The 25,645-nt window shown below is 35.4% G+C and overlaps 1 long non-coding RNA gene across 3 annotated transcripts in view; it reads left to right on the forward strand.

The window, feature by feature from the left end:
* The first annotated feature begins 162 nt into the window (after positions 1-162).
* The window catches only part of LOC308644394, a 48,512-nt gene continuing 23,029 nt past the window's right edge, over positions 163-25,645 (forward strand). For all 3 annotated transcript variants that reach the window (XR_014020987.1, XR_014020988.1, XR_014020989.1), the window contains exon 1: positions 163-533. This is a non-coding gene — a long non-coding RNA (uncharacterized lncRNA). The remainder of the gene's footprint in view (positions 534-25,645) is intronic.

Below are 25,645 nucleotides of genomic sequence, written 5' to 3' on the forward strand. Positions count from 1 at the left end.
GGCGCTTGCCTCACTGCCGCCCGGAGCTGTCATTGGCCGGCTGAAGCAGTGACGTAGAACGACCGGTGCTCACCCCCGCGCCTTTGTGGGAAGTGTAGTTTTATTCCTGCTAAGCGGGAGTCGCCACGCTGGCGGTCCTCCGCGAGCCGACTACAGAGACCAGGCGCCATTGCGAACCAGGCGCAGCCGAAGCTGAAATGCGGTGCCTCTGTTTATTTGTTGATTTCTTGCACTGAGAACGACGGGAGTTGTATGCGCTTGCATGACACAACTAGGAATAACTTTTCACCTGTTCTTTGCTGTGACTCCATGTCCCGGCATTTGTGAGTCATGGGTATCAGGTAGTGCTTAGCAAATAGTAAAGATTCTAAACGCTGGAATAATCAGCAAAGTTCGGCCAATTCGGATTGTTTAAAACAGAACTCTCTGCTGGAACTTAGCCTCAGGATGCACTGAGGCTAAGTTAGAAACGGGATATCTGTTTGGTTTCTCTGCAGCTTTAAGGTAGTTTGTCCTGAGACTGCGGCTTGAATGTGAGTTTCCTATCTTAAAAGATGTACAAGTAGTCCTCAATAACCACCTATGTATTCTGTTTTGCGTTGCATCTTGTTGGTTGAGATATATATATATATATATATATATATATATATATATATCCATCCATCCTGCACTTACAAAAATAAAAAATGATCAACCATAGTAATGTATAGTTAATATATAATGGGCTGAACTACCAATAACTTCAGATTATTATAGCCTGTATTAGAGGTCTGTAATTTCAAGCATTCTCTTTCTACTTTTTGACAACTGGCAAAGAGTCACCAGTTATATATTTAGTTATTTCACTGTTCCGTCTTTTAAAAGATTTTTTTTCTTGAAATTTCTTGCACTAAATAAATGTCACGTATTGGTATTTTCCACTCTTAACTGTCTTCCTTTTTTGGGAAAATTATCGCTTAGAACATCTATAAAACGTTCTTAAGACATTCTTAGTTTATCCTCCATTTCTCTTAATCTTTCTTTTATATGTTCCATCAAGTGCTTCTTAGTTTTGCAGTTTCATTTTTTTTCTCTTTCAGAGCTTTTATTTCTTACACACATTAAGCATATTTAGTCTATATTCTGTTGCTGTTAAATCCAGTACTGAAAATTTTGTGCATCTTTTTGTGCTCTACATCAAAAACAGACACTTGATTCTCAATTCTGAATTCATGTTTATGGGTTTATAAAAATGGGGATTCTCTGAAGCTGGAGTTAAAATTGAGTCCTAGAGATCATTAGAATTCGCTTCTGCAAGTTGTTTGGGAACACCTTCAACCAGAGGATCAGTTTAAATTCTGCAGTGGAGGTTTTTTTGTATTGCACAGATAGATTGAATTTGAGCCTCTAAATCAAATGTCTCAGAGCTTCTCAGGAGATTTTTTTTTTCTTCCTTTATAGGTCTCCAAGTCTAATGCATGTTTCCTTACTGACCTCTTCAGTGCATGAGGTTTATTTCTCATTAACCCTTACACAGGGAGTACAGCTTTGAGGGGCCCAAATTTTTGTCTCCTTTTTGACTCTTTCTTTTGAACAGTGTGCACATACCGTGTGCTTATTTTCCTCACTCTGGCATGCTGCACAACTATCAAAGCAAAAGCTCTAGGTATCTAGAATTTGATAATCTCTAAACCAAAGCCCACTTTCTCCCTCACTTTCTCAGAATATGCTCATTTTTGTTCCTTCTTTTAAAGTCCCTGGGAGGATTCCTTCATGCCCTACCAGTTCATCAATGTGTTAGATTTTTTTTAACTCAGAATTTTTAGTTGTTTTCAGCAGGTGGCTCATTCAGAGCAGCTAATATGGCTTGCTGTCAGAAATAGAAGTCTATTTCAGTGTAAACTGAGCTTCTTTAGAGTGTGTTCCATATTAAGGAAAATGAGATAATAAATGATTCCCTATTCAGTGTACACATACCTTCCAGAAAAACTAAAAACAAAATTTATACATTGTATATTTTGGTTAAAGAACATAATTCCTAGTGCTGGAACATCTATCAGCTGCAGAAAATCATGTTTGTATATGCATCTGATAGCTTCTTGCATCATTAGGTCATACAGTTCCTAAATCTGGGAGTGGCTGCCTATTTAGAGCCAACACCACATTCTAGGTAGTGCCTCTCACATGCAGGAGGAACTGTCTCTGTATTATATTCCTTTTCTCCCTGATCATAGCTTATTAATTTAGCAGCAGTAGCCCAAAACTGGGCCTATCACATGCACTGTCTTGGGATTCAAAATGGGAAATGAAGAGATGGCGATGGATGACATTGTGGCATAATGACATTAATTGAACTCAATGGACCACAAACTTCTGCTGCTAAGAGCACTAGAGAAGCTATATTTTCTCCCTTGCTATTATTGTTTGGGTCTGAAATATCCCCCAAAAGTTTGTGTGTTGAAGGCTTCATCCCCAATGCAGAGGCAATGTCTTTGGTGAGGTGATTGGATAAGGAGGGCTGTAAACTCATCAGTGGATTAATCCACTGATGAATTCACAAGCTAACAGATTATTGGAAGGTGGTGAAAACTTTAGGAAGTACTGCCTCATTGGAAGAACTAGAGAAATGAAGAATAAACTCAAAGATGAACAGTGAACATCTGAAAGAACTTGAGGGTTTATAGGCCTTACCTCCTGGGGATTGTGTCTTGCTTTTGTTTTCTTTCTTTCTTTTTTTTTTTTTTTCTTCAGTGCTGGGAACTAGACCCAGAGCCTTGCCCAGGATAACCACATACTCTGCTATGGAGTTACATCCCCAGCCTGAACATATTGGGATTCTGATTGTCCAGAGTGAAATTATTTCAAGCCTCAGTGCCTGTGCCTAAAGGAGTAATTATAATGGGCTGCTCCTTCTGTGAAACTACCTGGAAAATAATAGAAAGCTTGCCATTCATCCACCTGATAGCATGGATGAAAAAGCAGTCAAGATGAATGTGGACCCCAACCTGCAACACACATGAGTATGGACTCCAAAATTCAGACTCCTCACAAAGTGTCAAGACCTTTTACCAAAATAGTAAAAATTGTCTGGCCTGGTATATTACTCAGCTTTGCTGTACTATAATGAAATACATGAGGGAATTAACTTTATAAAAGAGAAATTTACTTAGCTCACAGTTTGGAAGTTCAAGGACCAAAAATGGACAGAGAAGAATGGAAATTCAAAAGAGTACATGATCTATGATAAAGTTTTGAAATAAGTAAAACTGTGGTGACAGAAATAGGAGAAAGACTGACTCTGGGAAAAGTGGAGTGATTGAGTAATCCCAGAACCCTCTGCTAACAGGAATTGTTTCTTATGTACTATTCTATTACCAGCTTGCAGAAGGTACTCAATCTTATTTGTCACATGAATAAATGGGGAGAGTGTTAGATGGTTATGGGCTTATGAACCTGACAGACATGAGTTTGAATTCTGTTTCTATTATTTATTTGTATGACCTGAGCCTAGTTGCCCAAAGTCCCAAAGATTGTTCTTTGATCCATGAAATGAGAGTAAGGAGAGGTATTTACAGTCTAGGATTGTAGCAAGGGCAAAGGAAGTGATGTTTAAAAGTACCTAGCACAGTGTCGAGCATATAAATGTAATCATGAAAAATACTTGTAGACCTGACAGTATCAAGAGGCAAATAAATGGTCTCTTCAGTGACCAAGGGTACTGCAGTGGAAGCAGTCACTGCAGAGTAGGCAACTAAGGAAACTGCATGGTCTGTACAGTATTTAAAAACAATAGTAAAGTTGACTTTTACAGTCTGCTTTTTTTTTTTTTTTTTTTTTTTTTTGGTATGAGGGATTGAAGCCAGGGGCAGTCAGCCATGTCCCCAGCCCTATTTTGTTTTTTATTTAGAGGCTGGGTCTCACTGAGTTGCTGAGGCTGAGTCTGACTTTGAACTCGTGATCCTCCTGTCTCAGCCTCCTGAGCTGCTGGGAGACAGTCTGCTTTTTATTACCACCATGTGCCAGCAATTCTAAATGTCAGTGAGAAATATCTTCTGGAAAAAAATATTTTGCTGGTCTAAGTTCTGAACAATCATTGCAATTTTGGCTGGATTTTATTAAATATGGAACTACATATTCCTGTGAAATGGTGGATTAGAAATAAAAATCGAAAGCACAGAGATTATATAGACAAAGTCATATTTCACCCGTAACTATTTGATCACTTAGATATTTCAACCATAACTATTTGGTCACATAGAAGTTTTATTTATATCTTATTTTATTTTTAATATTTTACCTTTATTTTGTTATTTAGTTTTTCCTAATGTGGTGCTGGGGATCAAACCCAGTGCCTCAAACCCAGTGCCTCAAGAGTGCTAGGCAAGTGCTCTACCACTGAGCCACAACCCCAGTTCTTATATTTTATATTTAAAGCAGTGAAACCAAGCTGTTAGGTATAATATTTTTATTATTTATATGTAAAATTTAGTTTGTATTTGAATAATTACTGAATTTAATAATATGAAAATTGAAACATTTTAAAGTCATTATTCTTGCTTAATTGTTATTTGATTGCTATAACATTTTAATTTAGTTATCCATTAGTATAACAGACAAGTGTTGTTCTGCTAAAAAAAAAAAAAAAGAAATGTTTGTTTTCTCTTGGTGGAAGCTAAAAAAGTTGATCTCATAGAAGTACAAAGTAGAACAGACTTTTTGATCTCCTAGATATTTCAACCATAACTATTTGGTCACATAGAAGTTTTATTTTTATCTTATTTTTTTAAATATTTTACCTTTATTTTGTTTATTTAGTTTTTCCTAATGTGGTGCTGGGGATCAAACCCAGTGCCTCAAACCAAGTGCCTCACAAATTGTAGGTGGGAGGATGGGGACTAGTAAGGTTAGATAATGTACACAAAACACAAGAAATAAGTTCTTTGTTCTAGAGATGCAGCTGTTAAGTAGCTGGTTTACAACAATATATATCTCAGAATAACTAGAAGAGGGGACAAAGGATCTCAATACAAATTCTAATTACCCTGACTAGATCATTACTTGTTTTATATTATTGAATTATTATACTGTACTCCATAAATATATACAATGATTATGTGTCAGTTAAAAATTAAATTACAAAAAAATGCCTGAGTGTAATTCAAAAGATGAATTCATTCCTTTTCTCATTTTCTTCACAGTTCATAAATTAATTAAGAAAAAGAAAACTTCAACTGAATTTCTTTTCTGTTTATCATTATTCATTTAATTCCATGACTTTATTTTTGTTTTTTGGTCCTGAGGATTGAACCCAAGGCCTCAAGCATGCTAAGAACATATCACTGACTTACATTATCAGTCCCTAATTGCATGCTCATTTAAAATTTTTTTTTATTTGTTCTAATTAGCTATAACTGGTAGTAGAATGCATTTTGACAAATCATACATAAATGCAGTATTCTCATTCTACTGGTTGTACATGATATAGAGTTACAAAGATTATTTAATCATATGTGTTCAGAGGATGATAATGTCCAATTTTTTCTACTATCATTCCTACCCCCAACACCCTCTCCCCGCTTTTCACTCCCCTTGGTCTAATCCAAAGTACCTCTATTCTTTCCCTTGCCCCTATGCCCCTATTGTGAATTAGCATCTGCATATGAAAGAAAACATTTGGCCTTTGGTTCTTTGGGACTTGCTTATTTCTCTTAGCATTCCATTCATTTACAGCAAATGCCATGATTTCCTTCTTCCTTAAGCCTGAGTAATATTCCATTTGTATATATACAATTTCTTTATCCATTCATCTGTTGAAGGACATCTAAGATGGTTCCATAGTTTGGCTATTGTGAATTGAGAGGCTATAAACATTGATGTGGCTGTTGTCAATGTAGTATGCTGATTTTAAGTCCTTTGGGTATAAACCTAGGAGTGGGATAACTGAGTCAAATTGTTCCATTCCAAGTTTTCTTAGAAATCTCCATACTGCTTTCCATAGTGGATGCATCAATCTGCAATCCCACCAGCAATATATAAGTGCACCCTTTTTTCCTACATCCTTGCCAACACTTATTGCTGCTTGTAGTCTTGATAATTGGAGTGAGATGGAATCTCTGTAGTTTTAATTTGCATTTCTCTAATTGCTAGAGATGTTGAACATTTTTTCAAATATTTGTTGATTTATTGTATTTCTTCTTCTGTGGAGTGTCTGTTCAGGTCCTTAGACCATTTATAGATTGGGTAATTTGTATTTTTGGTGTTAAGTTTTTTGAGTTCTTTATATATTCTGGAGATTAATGCTCTATCTGAGGTGTGTATAGTAAAGATTTTTCTCCCATTCTGTAGGCTCTGTCTTCACGTAATTGTTTCCTTTACTGTGAAACTTTTTAGTTTGATTCCATCCCATTAATTGATTTTTTATTTTAATTCTTGTGCTTTAGGTATTTTTTTAAGGAAGTCAGTTTCTAAGCTGACATGATGGATATTTGGACCTACTTTTTCCTACTTTTAGGTGGAAGGTTTCTGTTCTAGCACCTAAGTCCTTGATCCTCTTTCAGTGAGTTTTGTGCAAGGTGAAAAATAGGGGTTCAATTTCAATCTATTACATATGGATTTCCAGTTTTCTCAGCACCGTTTGTTGAAGAGTCTGTATTCTCTCTGATATATGTTTTTGTTACCTTTGTCTAGTATGAGATAACTGTTTTTATGTGGGTTTATCTCTGTGGTTCTGTACCATTTGTCTACATATCTGTGTTGGTGCCAATACCATGCCATTTTTACTGTGGCTTTTTATTATAATTTAAGGTCTAGAATTGTGATGCCTACTGCTTCACTTTTCTTGCTAAGGATTGCTTTGGCTATTGTGGGTCTCTTATTGTTCTGAATGAATTTCATGACTGCTTTTTCTATTTCTATGAAGAATGTCATTGGGATTTTAAGATAATACTCTCATTTCATGGATCAAAGAACAATCTTAGAGACTTTGGGCAACTAGACTGAAGTCACATGAGTAAATAATAGAAATAGGATTCAAACTCACATCTGTCAGGTTCATAAGCCCATAACCATCAGCACATGGTGTTAATAATTTCATTAAGTCTGTGCAATGCTTTTGGTAGTATGGCTATTTTGACAATGTTAATTTTGCCTATCCAAGAGCATGGAAGATCTTTCCATTTTCTAAGGTCTTCTTCACTTTCATTTTTAGTGTTCTGTAGTTTTCATTGTAGAGGTCTTTCACTTCTTTTATTAGATTTATTCCCAAATATTTTAATATTTTTGAGGCTATTGTGAATGAGGTCGTTTTCTTAATTTGTCTTTCAGTGCATTCATCATTGATGGATAGGAACGCATTTGATTTATGGGTGTTAATTTTATATCCTGCTACTTTGCCGGATTCATTTATTAGTTCTAGAAGTTTTCTAGTGGAATTTTTTGGATCCTCTAAATATAGAATCATACGAATAGTGATAGTTTGGGATCTAGTTTTTCTATTCCTATCCCTTTAATTTCTTTCTTCTGTCTAGTTGCTCTGGATAGAGTTTCAAGGATGATGTTGAATAGAAGTGGTGAAAGAGGGCATCCTTGTTCCAGTTCTCAGAGGGAATACTTTTCAGTTTTTCTCCAACTACTCTCCCTCGTTTTTCTAATGTTTTGAACAATGAAGGAGTGCTGTATTTTGTCAAATGCTTTTTCTACATCTATTGAAATGATTATGTGATTCTTGTCTTTAATAATGATGTTATGTTTATTGATTTCCATATGTTGAACCAACCTTACATCCCCACTTGATCATGGTGCACTGTCTTTTTAATATGTTTTTGAATGTGATTTGCCAGAATTTTATTGAGAATTTTTGTATCTATGGTCATCATAAATATTGGTCTGAAGTTTTCTTTCCTTGGTATGTCTTTGGTTTTGGTTATTAGGGTGAACTCATAGAATGAGTTTGGAAGGGTTCCTTCCTTTTCTATATCACAGAATAATTTGAGGAGTATTGGTGTCAATTCTTTGAAGATCTTGTAGAATTTGGCTGAGAATCCCTCTGGTCCTAGTTGGCAGGCTTCTGATGGCTTCTTCTATTTCATTGCTTGAGATTGATCTGTTTAAATTGTGTCTGTCCTCCTGATTCAGTTTGGATAGGTCATATGTCTCTAGAAATTTGTTGATGTCTTCAAGATTTTCTGTTTTATTGGAGTATAGATTTTCAAAATAGTTTCTGATTATCATCTCTATTTCAGTAGTGCCCAGTTGTGATATTTCCTTTTTCATCATGAATTTTAATAATTAGAATTTTCTTTTTCTTTGTCAGTATAGCTAAGGGTTTATCAATTTTTTTTTCAAAGAGCCAACTTTTTGTTTCATCTATTTTTTTAATTGTTTCAATTTCATTCCTTTCTGATTTTAATAATTTCCTCTCTTCTACTGCCTTTGGTGTTGATTTGTTCTTTTACTAAGGTTTTGAGATGTAATGATAGGTCACTTTTTTTTGTTGACTTTCTATTCTTTTAATGAATGAGCTCAATGTAGTGAACTTTCCTCTTAGCACTGCCTTCATATTGTCCCAGAGATTTTTAAATGTTTTATCACTATTCTCATTTACCTGTAATTATTTTTTTAATTCCATACCTTCTGCTATTCATTCATCACTCAATAGTGTATTATTCGGTCTCTGAATGTTAGAGTAGTTTCTACTGTTTATTCTATTGTTGATTTCTAATTTCATTTCATTATGATTTGATAGAATGCAGGGTGTTATCTCTATGTTTTTGTATTTGCTAATAAGAGTTTCTTTGTGGCATAAGATATGATCTATTTTAGAGATGATCTGTGTGCTGCTGAGAAGAAAGTATATTCTCTCATTGATGGATGAAATATTCTATATATTTCTATTGAGTCTAAATTATTGATTGTATTATTTAATTCTATAGTTTATTGTTTCTTTCTTTCTTTCTTTCTTTTTTTTTTTTTTTTTTTTTTTTGGTACTAGGAATTGAACTCAGGGGCACATGACCACTGAGCTACAATCCCCAGCCCTATTTTATGTTTTATTTAGAGACAGGGTCTCATGGAGTTGCTTAGCACCTTACTTTTGCTGAGGTTGGCTTTGAATTCTCAATCCTCCTGCCTCAGCCTCTTGAGTCACTGGGATTACAGACATGCACCACTGTGCCCAACTCCAGTTACTTATTTTAGTTTTTATTTGGAGGATCTATCTAGTGATAAGAGAGTTTTGTTAAAGTTACCCAGTATTATTCTATTGTGGTCTGTTTGATTCTTGAAATTGATGTATGTAAATGCTCCATTGTTTTTGGACATAAATACTTCTGATTGTTATGTCTTGTTGATGTATAATTACCTTAAGCAGTACGAAATGTCCTTCTTTGTCCCTTCTGATTAACTTTGGCTTGAAGTCCATTTTATCTGATATGAGGATAGGAACCCCTGCATGTTTATGCAATCCATGTAAGTTATACTTTATTTCCCATCCTTTCACCTTCAGTCTGTAGATGTCTTTGCCTATGAGGTGAGTCTCTTGAACACAGAGTATTGTTGGGTCTTGTTTTTAATCCAATCTTCCAGTGTATGTCTTTTGATTGATGAGTTTAGGTGATTAACATTCAGCAAACAGAGGAACCACTCTAAAGGAATAGTTCATCAAAGGAGAAACTAATTCAAATTAAAAACTAGAAATAAACAAAACTGAGTGGAAATACAAATCATATCTCAACAATAATCCTGAATGTTAATGGCCTAAACTCATTAATACATCAACAAGACATAACAATCAGAAGTATTTATGTCCCAAATAGTGGAGCATCTACATACATCAAACAAACCCTTCTCAATTTCAAGAATCAAACAGACCACAACAGAATAATACTGGGTAACTGGGTAACTTTAACAAAACTCTCTCATCACTAGATAGATCCTCCAAATAAAAACTGGTTTTCACTTTTTTTTTTTAATCTCCATGGATTAGTTTGTTGAATATATTCTGCAGTGCAGGCTTTCTAGTAGTGAATTATCTTAACTTTTGTTTTTCATGGAAGGTTTTTATTTCATCTTCAAATCTGAAGTTTAATTTTTCTGTATATAGGATTATTGGTTAGCATCCATTTTTTTCAGAGCTTGATAAACATTTTTTCAGAATTTCCTGTCTTTGAGGGTGTGGGTTGAGAAATTAGCTGAGATCCAAATTGGTTTCCCCTTATATGTAATCTAATATTTTTCTCTCACAGCCTTTAAAATTCTATCCTTATTCTGTATACTGGACATTTTCATTATGCTGTGCCTTGATGTGGATTTGTTGTAATTTTGTATATTTGGGATCCTGAAGTGTCTTGTATTTGGTTTTTCATTTCATCCTTTAGGTTTGGGAAATTTTCTGATATTATTTCATTGAAAAGATTATACATTCCTTTGGCTTGTATCTCTGTGACTTCATGTATCCTGATAAATCTTAAATTTGGTCTTTTCATGTTATCCCATAATTCTTAGATGTTCTCTTCATGATTTCTTAACATCTTATTTCCATGGTCAACTCTGTTTTCTAGATTATATATTTTGTCATCATTGCCTGAGGTTCTATCTTCCAAGTGGACTGGTTTGTTAGTGATGATTTTTGTTAAATTTTTAATTTGTTTTATTGTTTCCTTCATTTCAAATATTTCTGCTTAGTTTTTTTTTTCAGAATATCTGCTTATGACCTGATCTTTCACTTCCTGTATTTTGACATGATCTTTCACATCCTGTGTTTTCTAATTTCATTCCTTATACCATCCTTTACTTTGCAGATCACTTTAACTATGTACATTCTAGACTCCTTCTCTGACATTTCTTCCCCTGTGATGTTGATGGATTCTGTTATTAGAGTATCTTGTTTACTTGGTACAGTTCATTTCCTTGCTTTTTCATGTTTGTGTCTCTATCCATCTAACAGTATAGATCTGAGGTAGTAGAGTTTCTAACCTGTGGACTTATTGTGTCCCTGAAGGTTTCCAGTATCTCACTATTTATGGAGAGACAAAAAATAACAACTCCCAATGCAAGCAATATACAGTAGTGAGCCAAATAGTTCCTACTGTGACATCTATAATATTAATTATCACAGTAAACAGAAGTGATATGATCAGTTTTTCTTATAATAAAAACAGCAAGTTTACAAAAGGGTTTACAATTTCAAATGGTGGATAGGGAGAGAACAGAAGTGATATAGGATGTGATGATTATGAGGGAGATCAAAAGAGAAGACAGAAGTAAAAGATTTTTAAAGGAAGAGTGAAAAAGAATAATAGAGATTGGCTCTTAGCAAAAGAAAAGAGAAGCAAGGGAAACAGGAGAAAGAAATATATACATATTGTATATATTAAAAAATTTTTAAAAGTTAAAAATAAAGGAATACAAAACAAAACTGAAATATACTAATCAAACATCCTAGTTCACAAAAAAAAACTAATCCATGAAAAATAACTGGCTTCAAAAATGCTAGAAATGAGAAAAAAAATATGAAAATGTAAAAATGTCCATGTACCACCAAGCTCACAATTAAACAAAGGGAAAAAATAAAAGAAGAAAGAAAGAAAAAAATATTGATGAAAACTTAAAGAATTCTTTCCATTAGAGTTCAAAATATCCTCAGCTTCTATTCTCAGCAGTTCTATGTGGGGTAGTCTGGAGTGTGATGCTCCACCCTCAGATTGCTGGAGTGAGAGAGGTATTCCCATAAATGGAATTCCTGGAGACAGGGTTTAGGTGAGCTACAGGCTCTTCCATGAATGCCAGTTGATCTGGAGATTTTAAATCAGTGCACTTCCAGTGTCTAGTACTTGCTGGTCCATGCTGGAAGACTTTACCCCAGGGATCTCCCCTGGGTTCCACTCATGTCGTAGGGAAGCCAATTCACCTGCAGACCCCATATTTTCTGGTCTCAGGTTCAACCTCCAAACAATTTCTCCTGCCCCTGCCTTTCTGAGTTCCCAGTCAGATGCATCTCTCACAGTAGGTTCTGCAAGTAGTCAGATTGGAGGGTGAGAGGTAGAGCTGGGTGACCAGTTGTCTCCTGTGTAAACGTCTCTCCACATTTGATTTTTTTCCTTGTCACATAAGCACATTCTATGTTGTGAAGTATGTTTATTGGGCCTATAATTTGGGCCAAACTCAGGTTTGCCAGGAATCAGCTTCCTCAGCTGCCAGCCCCCATGCCACGGCTGCAAAATGGTTTCTTTCTTTGTCCTTAGCATCCCACCTGGAGAGATGGCTTCTTTCCCTGCACATGGATATTGTGCTGAGTGTCTTTCAGGTTTGTTGGGCGATGTCCTTGGTCTCTAGACATTCTGTACCCAACATGCCTCAGGCCTCCCAAATTTCAGGTTCCTTTACTTCCCTTATCCCTCTACTGTGTTCAAGGAAGGACCGCTCTGGCTGGTGCTTTTGGCCTGCCACTGCAGTGGCTGTGTCACTGGGGATTTTTTCCTTATTTTATTATATAACTTATTTTATTATATCTAACCTCCTGTGTCCTTGGTCTGCTTTGAATGTCCAGTTCTAAATTCCAGTAAAGTCCCCTGCCCCTGCTTTTTTTTTGTTTGTTTGTTTTGTTCACCCGCCTTGTGGAGAAGCTGCCTGTCTGTTTTCTCGGTTTCATGCCATGGAGCAGCCAGGAATGCAACCTCCTCTATTCCACCATCTTTCGTGCTTATTTTTGAAAATAATTTTTTGAATACAGGAGAAGTATACTAAGTAAGTTTTCTGCTCCAGGTGCCAGATAGTCTAGGTACATTTATTTAAATGCTTATCAGGAAAGGCAGATGTAAATTTATGTATATACAATGGCATCCTTGTCTATTTCTCTGTTTGATTTTGAAAGCCTTAGGCTCTCTCTATCATACCTTTTTGTGAGACTGATGATGTAAAAATAAAGGAGCAAGTATCTTCTCTTTGTTGGTGCAATATGAAAACATTTGAGTAACTGGGAAGATGTTCAAACCTGCTGGAAACCCTCCAAGGACTCTACTTTTCCTTTTCTCATTTATTGTACAGGTGTGCTATGGTATTGAGATGAAGTGACGTCTGGAAAATTCAAGCTGTTTTCTTATTTTTATTTTCACCCTGTTTTTAATGAATCTAAATCATTAGAGCCTTAGGAGTCTTTATTTTCCTAGTAGGTCCAGAAGTGTTTTCCTAAAGTTGGTTAAGATATTCTTATCTTTGAGGAAATGGAGTGTGAAACTATGACAATGCTGTGCTTTTTACACTCTGCCCATAAATATCTTATGAGACTTACTACATTGTAGTAGAGGGCCTGCCTTCCCAACTAATTCAAAATTTCTCAAGGGCAGAGATCATGTTTTATTCATCTGTTGATCCACAGATCTGGCAGGTAATATGACTTCAATAAAAATGTGATGAATTATTGAATGAATGCATGCATGAGCATTAAGCACAAGTTCTTAAGTTTTCAAGTTCAGACTAGTGAGGGCAACATGAAATTGTCATGATTGTTAACTACTTAAGCTCTATGAAGAAAATAATATTCTAGTGGTCATCCAAGTAAATGGACGGAATGCTGAGAAGAATTTTCTAAATAGAAGGCTTTGAAGAATTCTCAAATACAGGAGTAGGTCAGCTCCTTCATAGCATTTTTTAATTAGCTTGCCTAAAAGGGTAGGCAGAGGGAAAATGAAAGTAATATGGTAATTCATGATGCACTATGTTCTTAAAAATCCTTTGAAGTTCTAAATATCAATCTAGGGAATACAAGAAAGTATTACTACAACTTATTTTAGTAAATATTTGTTGAACAGCAAATACTGCTAATACAATACTTAACCAAGGCACAATTCTTACAGAATGTATGTACAGCTCATTAAAGGAAACAGATGGTTACAGAAATAATTCAAACATAATGTGGTAGGTGCTATAATATGTCAAATTTTGAGGATAGGACCAGATGATTCTTCAAGTAGAATTGACATACATGCAATTGAGATATAATGATTTCTTTGATGAATAATGAACATATCAATTCAACAAAAGTATAAAGTGAAGACAAGATAAAAATTTAGATAAAATATCCACAGGTTCAAATACTTTGTAGTCATTAAATGTCATGTTTTTGATCACCTTCTACAATCATGCTTTGATTAACCATAGAATACCTTCTGAGAAATGCATCACTAGGTGATGTCCTCATTGTGTGCACATCATACAGTGCACTTACAAAAATGCAATCACTTAAAATTCCACTATCATTCAGAAATAACTATTGCTAACTTTTTATGCAATAATATATTTCATATAGCAAAGCTTATTGCTCCTGGACTACAAACCTGTACAACATGTTACTGAATGAATAATGTATGGAATAATGTATACACAGTGGTATATGTGTGTCTAAACATATCTGAACATAGAAAGGGTATAGAAAAAAATACTAGGTAAGAATTTTTCACCTTTATTGTAATCTTCAGGTCCAACAGTCCTGTCTATCATTGAGCAAAATTAAGTTAAGTGCATACACACTTAACTTCATGTGGGGCACATGAAGTTAAGTGTGTATGCAGCCAGGCATGGTGAAGTACTTCTGTAATCCCAGTAGCTCAGGAGGCAGAAGCAGGATGATTGTGAGTTCAAAACCAGCCTCACCAACTTAGCAAGACCCTAAGCAACTCAGATAGACCCTGTCTCTAAATAAAATATTAAAAAGGCTGGATGTGTGGTTCTATGGTTAAGTGGCCCTGGGTTCAATCACAGGTACCAAAAAAAATTAATTAAAAAATAAAAATAAAATGCATTGCACACAAGGCCACTTATTGTTTGATTTACACTTAACAACTGTAATCAACTGTTAAAATAGTGAGCTGCTTCTATTTATTGACACGTAGCAGCTTTTCACATTGTCCCATACCACCCTGGAACTTCCTATGAGATTCTCTGGTCTCCCTCATTATGTAGCTACTAGAGAGTTAACACATGGCCTCCCAGGATTTTGCTTCAGTGAGGCCAGCCTCTGCTGTATGGCTTGGTATTTATTTTAGATATCACTCCTAGATACATGATGATATATAAAAATGGATTACAAAATGCTGTGTGGAATATGATAGCACATTTGAAAAAGCATGTGTGGATAGATATGCTCATCTAAATTTATTTAGATGTAAATATCCATTTTAAAAAATTGACAATGGGGCAAGAGATATAGCTCAATGTAGGACCTTTCCTAGCATGTGTGAGGACTTTATTCTCCCAGTACAAAAAAAAAAAAGGTTAGCAGTTGTTATTTCTGAATTATAGTGCAATTTTAAGTGATTATATTTTCTTTACCTATTTTTATTTTCTATATTTTTCAAAGTTTTAAATTATCTTATAATCAGAAATAGTTTATACACACACACACACACACAATGATTTGGCATCCTATATAGTATGTTCTATCTGTGCCCCCAGATTTTTCCAAGTTCTAAAATGCTGGGTAAATATCTCACAACTATTCTTATAATAGACAATTTTATTCTCAAAAGCTTTCATGCTGGGCTAATATTGCTATTTGGGTCCAGATGGTGTCCAAGTGTCAAGATGCCAAGCCAGGTCATTAAGCAAATGAAGCATTTGGGATTCTGAGTCCCATTACTGAGTCCCATTACCAACCTTGGATCAGACACATAAAGATCAGGATCTGGGGGAAGCAGATACACAAATAGGAAATGAGGTCAAAAACACAGAGAGGAAAGAATTACTTGCCAAATCAAATCCTGAACATAGGATAGTATGAAAAATGTTAAATGAAGGTCATTTGCAATAGCAGGAATAATTTAAGTTTGGAAACTAATTAACGTTAGAAGAGTGTTCTGGATGCAGGTTAAGTTAGCCTCCGCACATACTGGCACTGCAGTTATGTCGATTATGGCTGGAGGGGATAATACCAAGAGGAATAGCACTCTCAGTGTCATATCCCTGGGGTTGCTTTGTCATCTGGCTCACCATGTAAGAAGCATGTTTTTAGAACTAAACTGGTACACAACTGCTTCTCTGGTTATCCAGATATAGATTCTAAGTGAATCCATTAGGTAATACTGTTGGATGCCTAGAGCTTTGATTAATAATGAGACCCATTACAGGTATGAGTGGTGGTCCTCAATCAGGAGCGATTTGCCCCCAGTGGAAATTTGGCAGTTTTCAATGGTCACAACTTTGGGGAGTACTATTGACTGCTGGTGGGTGGCAGCCAGGGATGCTGCTAAATACCGCCCCCCCCCAAAAAAAAAAAACCGCTTAGCCACTTGCAACAGATAGCTACCAGGTCTAGAATGTCAATAATGCTGAAAAAATTGAAAAGCTCAGATGTAGGAAGATGTTAAAAGTTGAAGAGTACACAACGTTCTTAGGTCAGCATTACATGTCTGTCAATAACATTATCATTTCCTTAACCAAATGGTGTTGGTTTGAGAAAATCATACAGTAGAGGGCAGTGATAAACCAATTTTTACATTATATTATCTTTTTTTCCTTTATTGTTTTCTTTTTTCTACATCTTAACTCCTAAAACAAAAATAAAATAGAAGAAAAACAATAAAACTAAAGAAAATAATTCTGTATTTTTAAGAAAAAAACAACTCCACATTTTATGCAAAGGTATATTAAAGATTTCAGAAAAGAGTTTTCACAGATACAGGAACCATCATCCCCTGAACACTGACATCTGCAACTTTTTTTTCATTATTTTTATTTTTTTATATTTTTTATTCTAATTTGTTATATATGAAAGCAGAGTGCATTGCAATTCATTATACATATATAGCATAATTTTTCATAGCTCTGGTTTTACACAAAGTAGAGTCATACCATTCACGTCTTCATACATGTACTTAAGGTAATGATATCCATCTCATTCCGCCATCTTTCCAACCCCTTTGCCCCCTCCTTTCCCCTCACTCCCCTTTGCTCTATCTAAAGTCTGTATAATCTTCCCATGCTCCCTCACCCCAACCCCATTATGAATCAGCATCCTTATATCAGAGAAGACATTCAGCATTTGTTTTTTGGGGATTGGTTAACTTATATTAACTTATAGCATTATATTCTCCAACTCCATCCATTTACCTGAAGATGCCATTATTTTATTCTCTTTTAATGTTGAATAGTATTCCATTGTGTATATATACCACATTTTCTTTATCCATTCATCAATTGATGGGCATCTGGGTTGCTTCTGCAGTTTAGCTATTGTGAATTGTGCTGCTAATAAACATTGATGTGGCTGTATCCTTGTAGCATGGTGTTTTGGGGTATAAACCGAGGAGCTGGGATAGTTGCAACTTTTTATTCATTGTTTCCTTAAAAAAAATGTACCATTAGTGTCTAAATATTGGGAAAATAAAATATATCACCTCATACTGATGTTTTATTGGTAGCTTATTCTAGTATTTAATAACCCTTATCTGGGGAAGCTGCTGAACTCAACCCTACTTATTATAAGCATATGGTCTTTTGCAGATGATTTAGTGAAATTCAGAAACAAGTATTCTTTATACATTAGCATATGCTCAGCTTTAAAAATAAAATGCATTCTTAGTCTTTCTCCACATAAAACAGTCATCAAAAAAGTCTGAAATAGGCCTATCTCAATAATTGAAATAGGCCATTTTAAAAATATTCAATACCATTTTTATCCCCTTTATAAAAAATAATTATTGTTGTTATTGTTTATAGCAACTAAAATCATGGTGAAACAAAATACCAGTATCTAAAATAATTATTTTCTAAATGATCATTCAGTTGTCCCCAAATTTTAGATATAGAAATAAAAATAGATGAGATAGATTTAGATGATAGATCAATGATGGATAGAAAGAAAATGGATAAGTGATGTTGAAAATATTTTCTTTCAGTTGCTCCCACAGTTGTAACATTACAGTCATAAGGATGTAAATGTTGCTTATTTTTAAGCTTTTAGAAGAATATGTGCATGTAGTAACTATGTAATACTTGCCTTATTCATCCTTGCCTTCTTTCTGGTCTCTGGAAGTAATTATTTCTAGTTTTAGTTTCTCCAGTACTTGCCTTAAGAAGTCAAATTGTAGGCTTATAAATTCCTTAAATTATTAATTTTTCATAAGATATATGAAATACAAAAGAAGATAATATAGATTACTTACACTTTTATTTTTTCAGGGTTTGATATATAATTGTAGTTTAACTGATTAAAATTTTAACATTAATTATATGTGAACATATATAACTGTATCTCCAACTGTAACACTAACTTAATCATTTTGAGACCCCCCCAACTCTTGACTCCTCTCCTAGAATATGCAAAAATAAAGTGCCTAACTTTTTCTACCTTCACTCCTCCCCTTCAATTTTCTACCTTTTGCAGTTATACTTTACTTTGTCATATTTGTTAATATTATATTCTATCCTAACAACCACAGCCTAATATTTTTTGCATTATCTATAAATAACTCTAAAAGGTCAAAAAACAAGCAACATTTACAACATAATGTCTATAATGTTACAACTGTGGAGGCAATTGAAGTAAAATATTTCCAACATCATTGTATAACATTTCACCAAGTGGTCAAAAGTATGCGACTTCTTCATTTTATATTTAGAGCATTAATTTTTGTCCCCCATCATAGTTTCTAATTTCTTTTCTATTTCTCTCATACTGCATTCTCTATTAGCTAGTGCTTCTCAATCATGCCATCTACTCTTTCAACCCCTCTTCTCTCCCATTTCTATAGCTTTTTACCTTCTACTCTAATCAGTACTGAGTGCTGTCTCTGTTTATGGTACATTTATAATCCGGGAGCATAATTTTATTCCTGCTAGTATATGAAATATAATTAATTTGAAAGCATTAACTTTATATCCCATCACCTTGCTAAATTCACCAATTTTTACTAGATTTGTTGTTTTGGTTTTGCAAATTCCTTATGATTTGCTGTGTATATAATCACGTCACCTGTGAAACAGACAATGTCATTGACTGAAATTGGCTGTCATTAGCTTCTAAATTTATATGTTGAAGTCCTAATATCAGTACCTCTGAATGTGACTATATTTTAAGACAGGCTGTTTACAGAGGTGATCAAGTTTGTTTGTTTGTTTGTTGGTAGCAGGGATTGAACTCAAGGTCACTTAACCACTGAGTCGAATCCCTGGCCCTTTTTACTTTTATTTTGAGACAGGGTCTTGCTAAGTTAGTTAGGGCCTCCTTATGTTGCTGAGGCTGGCCTTGAACTTGCTATCCTCCTGAGTCACTGGGGTTGTAGGTATGCACCACCATTCCCAGTTCAGAGGTGATCAAATTAAAATGTGGTTGTCAGAGTGGACCGTCCTCCAATGACTGGTGTCTTTCTAAGAAAAGGAAATTTGGCCAGGTGCAGTGGCACATACCTGTAATCCTAGCAGTTGGGGAGGATGAGGCAAGAGGATCATGAGTACAAAGAGGCCTCAGCAAAAGCAAGGCATTAAGCAACTCAGTGAGATCCTGACTCTAAATAATATACAAAAGTAGGGCTGGGGTTATGGCTCAACGGTCAAGTGCACCTGAGTTCAATCCCTGGTACCAAAGAAAAAGAAGAAGAAAAGGAAATTTGGACATAGGCATGGACAGAGGGAAGATGATGTGAAGATATAAGGAGAAGACAGCCTTCAGAAAGAACCAATCCTGTTATAACTTCAGATTTCAGAACTGTGAAAAAATGAATTTTGATTGTGTAAGCCACCCAGTCTATGGGCTGTGTTAAGGCAGGGCTAGTAAACTTAATACATACAATTTCACTTCTTTTCTATGTTGTGCCCAACCGTACTGGTAAAATTTCTTGAAGAGAGTTCTGAATCGGAAATAAGAAAAATGCTTCTGCTTTATTTCTAAGCTTGGGGAAAAAATGTGTATGATTTCATCATTAAATACAATGTTAGTTGTAGGGTTATTTTTAGATACCACTTATCTAATTGAGGAAATTTATTTCAATTTCTAGTTTGTTTAAAGTTGTTTTCAAAATAATGATTTGGTATTGAATTTTGTCAAGTGCTGTTTCTAAACCTTATGATACTGTATATTATTTTCTTTCTTTATTCTGATAAGGTAGGGAATTTCACTGATTGATTTTTGATGAGTAAATCAACTTTGTATTCCTGGGATAAATACCAATTATGCTATAGTAATACTTTGTATATACTTATGTATATGATTTGTTAATATTTTGAAGACTTTTTGTGTCTATGTTGGCCTGTAGTTTTTTAGTCTTTTCCATATCTGATTTTAGTATCAGGGTTATGCTGGCCTCAAGTGTGACATCCATGATGGATTCAAGATCAAATGTTTGCCTTTAAGATTGTGCAAGAGCCATGATCAAGTAGGATTCATCCCCGGGATGCAAGGCTGGTTCAATATACGGAAATCAATAAATGTTATTCACCACATCAATAGACTTAACCATAAGAACCACATGATCATCTCGATAGATGCAGAAAAAGCATTCGACAAAGTTCAGCATCCCTTTATGTTCAAAACACTAGAAAAACTGGGGATAACAGGAACTTACCTCAACATTGTAAAAGCTATATATGCTAAGCCTCAGGCTAGCATCATTCTGAATGGAGAAAAACTGAAGGCATTCCCTCTAAAATCTGGAACAAGACAGGGATGCCCTCTCTCACCACTTCTATTCAATTTAGTCCTCGAAATACTAGCCAGAGCAATTAGACAGATAAAAGAAATTAAAGGCATAAAAATAGGAAAAGAAGAACTTAAATTATCACTATATGCGGATGATATGATAATATATCTAACAGACCCAAAAGGGTCTACAAAGAAACTACTAGAGCTAATAAGTAAATTTAGCAAAGTGGCAGGATATAAAATCAACACGCATAAATCAAAGGCATTCCTGTATATCAGCAACAAATCTTCTGAAATGGAAATGAGGACAACCACCCCATTCACAATATCCTCAAAAAAAATAAAATACTTGGGAATCATCCTAACAAAAGAGGTGAAAGATTGATACAATGAAAACTACTAAAGAACCCTAAAGAGAGAAATAGAAGAAGACCTTAGAAGATGGAAAAATATACCCTGTTCATGGATAGGAAGAACTAACATCATCAAAATGGCGATATTACCCAAAGTTCTCTATAGGTTTAATGCAATGCCAATCAAAATCCCAACGGCATTTCTTGTGGAAATAGATAAAGCAATCATGAAATTCATATGGAAAAACAAAAGACCCAGAATTGCAAAAGCAATTCTAAGCAGGAAGTGTGAATCAGGAGGTACAGCGATACCAGATTTCAAACTGTACTACAGAGCAATAGTAACAAAAACATCATGGTACTGGTACCAAAACAGGCGGGTGGACCAATGGTACAGAATAGAGGACACAGAGACCAATCCACAAAATTACAACTTTCTTATATTTGATAAAGGGGCTAAAAGCATACAATGGAGGAAGGATAGCATCTTCAACAAATGGTGCTGGGAAAACTGGAAATCCATATGCAACAAAATGAAACTGAATCCCTTTCTCTCACCATGCACAAAAGTTAACTCAAAATGGATCAAAGAGCTTGATATCAAATCAGAGACTCTGCACCTGATAGAAGAAAAAGTTGGCCCCGATCTACATATTGTGGGATTGGGCTCCAAATTCCTTAATAGGACACCCATTGCACAAGAGTTAATAATAGAATCAACAAATGGGACTTACTCAAACTAAAAAGTTTTTTCTCAGCAAGAGAAACAATAAGAGAGGTAAATAGGGAGCCTACATCCTGGGAACAAATTTTTACTCCTCACACTTCAGATAGAGCCCTAATATCGAGAGTATACAAAGAACTCAAAAAATTAAACAATAAGATAACAAATAACCCAATCAACAAATGGGCCAAAGACCTGAACAGACACTTCTCAGAGGAGGACATACAATCAATCAACAAGTACATGAAAAAATACTCACCATCTCTAGCAGTCAGAGAAATGCAAATCAAAACCACCCTAAGATACCATCTCACTCCAGTAAGATTAGCAGCCATTATGAAGGCAAACAACAACAAGTGCTGGAGAGGATGTGGGGAAAAGGGTACACTTGTACATTGCTGGTGGGACTGCAAATTGGTGCGGCCAATTTGGAAAGTGGTATGGAGAGATTCCTGGGAAAGCTGGGAATGGAACCACCATTTGACAAGCTATTGCCCTTCTCAGACTATTCCCTGATGACCTTAAAAGAGCGCACTACAGGGATACTGCCACATTGATGTTCATAGCAGCACAATTCACAATAGCTAGACTGTGGAACCAACCCAGATGTCCTTCAATAGATGAATGGATAAAAAAAAAATGTGGCATTTATACACAATGGAGTATTACGCAGCACTAAAAAATGACAAAATCATGGAATTTGCAGGGAAATGGATGTCATTAGAGCAGATTATGCTAAGTGAAGCTAGCCAATCCCTACAAAACAAATGCCAAATGTCTTCTTTGATATAATGAGAGCAACTAAGAACAGAGAGGGAGGAAGAGCAGGAGGAAAAGATTAACATTAAACAGAGACATGAGGTGGGAGGGAAAGAGAGAGAAAAGGGAAATTGCATGGAATTGGAAGGAGACCCTCATTGTTATACAAAATTACATATAAGAGGTTGTGAGGGGAAAGGGGGGGAAAAACAAGGAGAGAAATGAATTACAGTAGATGGGGTAGAGAGAGAAGATGGGAGGGGATGGGAGGGGGGATAGCAGAGGATAGGAAAGGTAGCAGAATACAACAGTTACTAATATGGCATTATGTAAAAATGTGGATGTGTAATTGATGTGATTCTGCAATCTGTATTTGGGGTAAAAATGGGAGTTCATAACCCACTTGAATCGGATGTATGGAATATGATATGTCAAGAGTTTTGTAATGTTTTGAACAACCAATAAAAAAAGATTGTGCAAGAGAAGGGGGGAAGTACAAAGCTCTTAAACTATTTGTTCAAGGTGTTCAAAAAAATTTTTTTATGGTGTGACAAGGGAACATTTTATGAATGAAGAACAGGAATGGGATCAGATGGGAGTTTTCAGATGACTAAGAGACCCTCAAAACCCTGAATATTTCTGAGCTATTTCTGCCATACAAAACAACATCTCCATTTCTGTTAGGTGAAACTAATCATTCCTTACTTGAAAATCCTTTAATGATCTTGCCTGAGACAGTTACCTCTCAAGGGAAGCCAAGTACTATTCATCTCTCACAAGCACCTCTTCTGATTTCCTCAAAACCTACATGATTCAGATACCAGTGTGAGTCATACAAGGCCAAATACAAACTCAAGAAGAGTTATATCAGCAAAAATGAGGACAGTAAAATAGGAAATGAATTGAAAAATGCTAAGAAAGGATAAACAATTTTAGGTCAAACTCATACATTGCTGGTGGGACTACAAAGTGGTGTAACCATTATGGAAAGCAGTATGGAGATTCCTCAGAAAACTTGGAATGGAATTACCATTTGACCCACTCCTCAGCCTATACCCAAAGAACTGAAAATCAGCATCCTACAGTGACACAGCCATATCAATGTTTATAGCAGCTCAATTCACAATAGCTGAACCGTTAAACCAACCTAGATGCCCTTCAACAGATGAATGGATAAAGAAAATGTGGTATATATACACAATGGAATATTGCTTGGCCATAAAGAATATTGAAATTATTGCATTTGCTGGTAAATGAATGGAACTGGAGAATACTGTGCTAAGTGAAATAAGCCAATCTCCCAAAACCTGAATGTTTTCTCTGATAGGCAGATGCTAACTCACAGTGGGGGGTAGGAAAGAATAGAAGTACTTTGGATTAGATAAAGGGGAATGAAAGGAGGAGGGGAATGGGAATAGGAACAATAGTAGAATTAATTGGATATTACTATCCTATGTGCAGTGTAATTCTACATCATGTACAACAAGAAAGATGAGAAGCCATACTCCATATATGTATAATATGTCAAAATATATTCTACTATCATGAAAAACTAATAAGAACAAATAAAAAATATTTTAAAAATCAGGCTGTACTTATCTATGTGGGGGCATATACCAATAAGTATAGATTCTTATAGGCTCAGGTAGTTGGGAATAGCTCTGTTTGAGTGGTTGACCAAATAAATATTTAACAGTGGCCTACCTTTAATGAATTGAGGTGCCCCAAATCCCTTGGTGATAAGAATCTAGGGCTTAAGGAGATAGGAAAGCTGGAATGGTTTATCTCACCTTCCTCCTAATTGTGTCTGCTGAGTGCCTCTAAAGATTGTCCTTTTGCCAGGATTGGGGGAAACTAATTTTGAAAGAGCCCCAGTAACTTTGAGAAATGCTCTAGGGAGATATCCTCTGTAGGTTAGGAATGCTGGTAAAGAAATACTACAGTTTTTATAAAATATTTTATTGTAGTGGTGATGGTAGGATCCAAAATTGCCTAAGCCAACCACCAGAGGCAAATGGGATTGGCCCCCTCAATCGTTACCAGAGCCTGTGTGGGAATCTGAATGATGTGACCTACAACGATCAGTGATGGCTGACTCTTAATCAGGTCCCTATAAGTTAATAGGCAGATAATGCCTTTTTGTTCTCTATAACCAAAAACTTGAGGTCTGGAGAATAGGAGCTTGATTTGAACCACCATGTTAGATTCCAAAACCTGAGTGAGTTTGCACATGTGAATCCACTTTCATGAAAGGGAGATTGGTACACTTGAAAATAAATCTTGTATCATTATAAGACCATGCCATCAATTTTCTCTCCATCCTTCTCAAAGAGATAATTTGCATATAAGTAAAATACAACTTCCATTTCTTATACTATTGGATATTGCTTTCAATCAATTATTGATCATTAGGTACAGAGAATTCTATGACGCATAAGTTAAAGTAGGTACTTACAGGATTCATGTGATTACATATTCTTCATCATATTCTGCCTCATAGTTGATCCAGGGGTACCTGAACTTAGTCTATGATAATCTTCCCAGTTCCTAATGTAATGTTGAAATAGATATATTGAGCAACTGAGAGAATCTCCATTCTAGAACAATGATAATAAAAGTCAAGTTGAAATGACTTTATCTCTTCCCCCCTAACTATCCAATTCAACAAACTGATACTACATTTCAGGAATCTTAGAGACATTATTGTTACTATTATAAATTGAAAGGTGTGAATGTGGTCCCCGTTGGAAAAATCTGCCATCATATTTCTGCATTATTTATAATAGTGTGCTACCTGGCCTCCCTGCTTCCTTTACCTGCTTCCTTTCTGAACCCCATTCTCTACTGACTGGCAGAGTTATACTTTTAAAAAGTAAGTCAAATGACTAGTCTTCTCAGAACTCTCCAGTGGTTTACCACTTCACTCACAGGAAAAGCTGGAGTCCATACAATGGTCCATGAGGGTCCCCAATGACCTGGCTTTCTGTTGTCAATTACTTCTGCTTTAGCCATTAGGCCTCTTTACTTCCTTAACACACCATTCCTTAACACACCAGGTATGCACTTGAGGGCTTTTTGTTGACTTATTTTCCCAGCTATCTCACTACATGACTTGCTTCCCCACCTACAAGTCTTTGGATATCAATCAATTTACATCCTTCTCAGTAAGATTTTCTCTAACTACTCTATTTAAAATTGCAT

The sequence above is a fragment of the Spermophilus citellus genome (assembly GCF_964194105.1).
Source record: "Spermophilus citellus genome assembly, chromosome: 3".
NCBI classification, from domain to species: domain Eukaryota; kingdom Metazoa; phylum Chordata; class Mammalia; order Rodentia; family Sciuridae; genus Spermophilus; species Spermophilus citellus.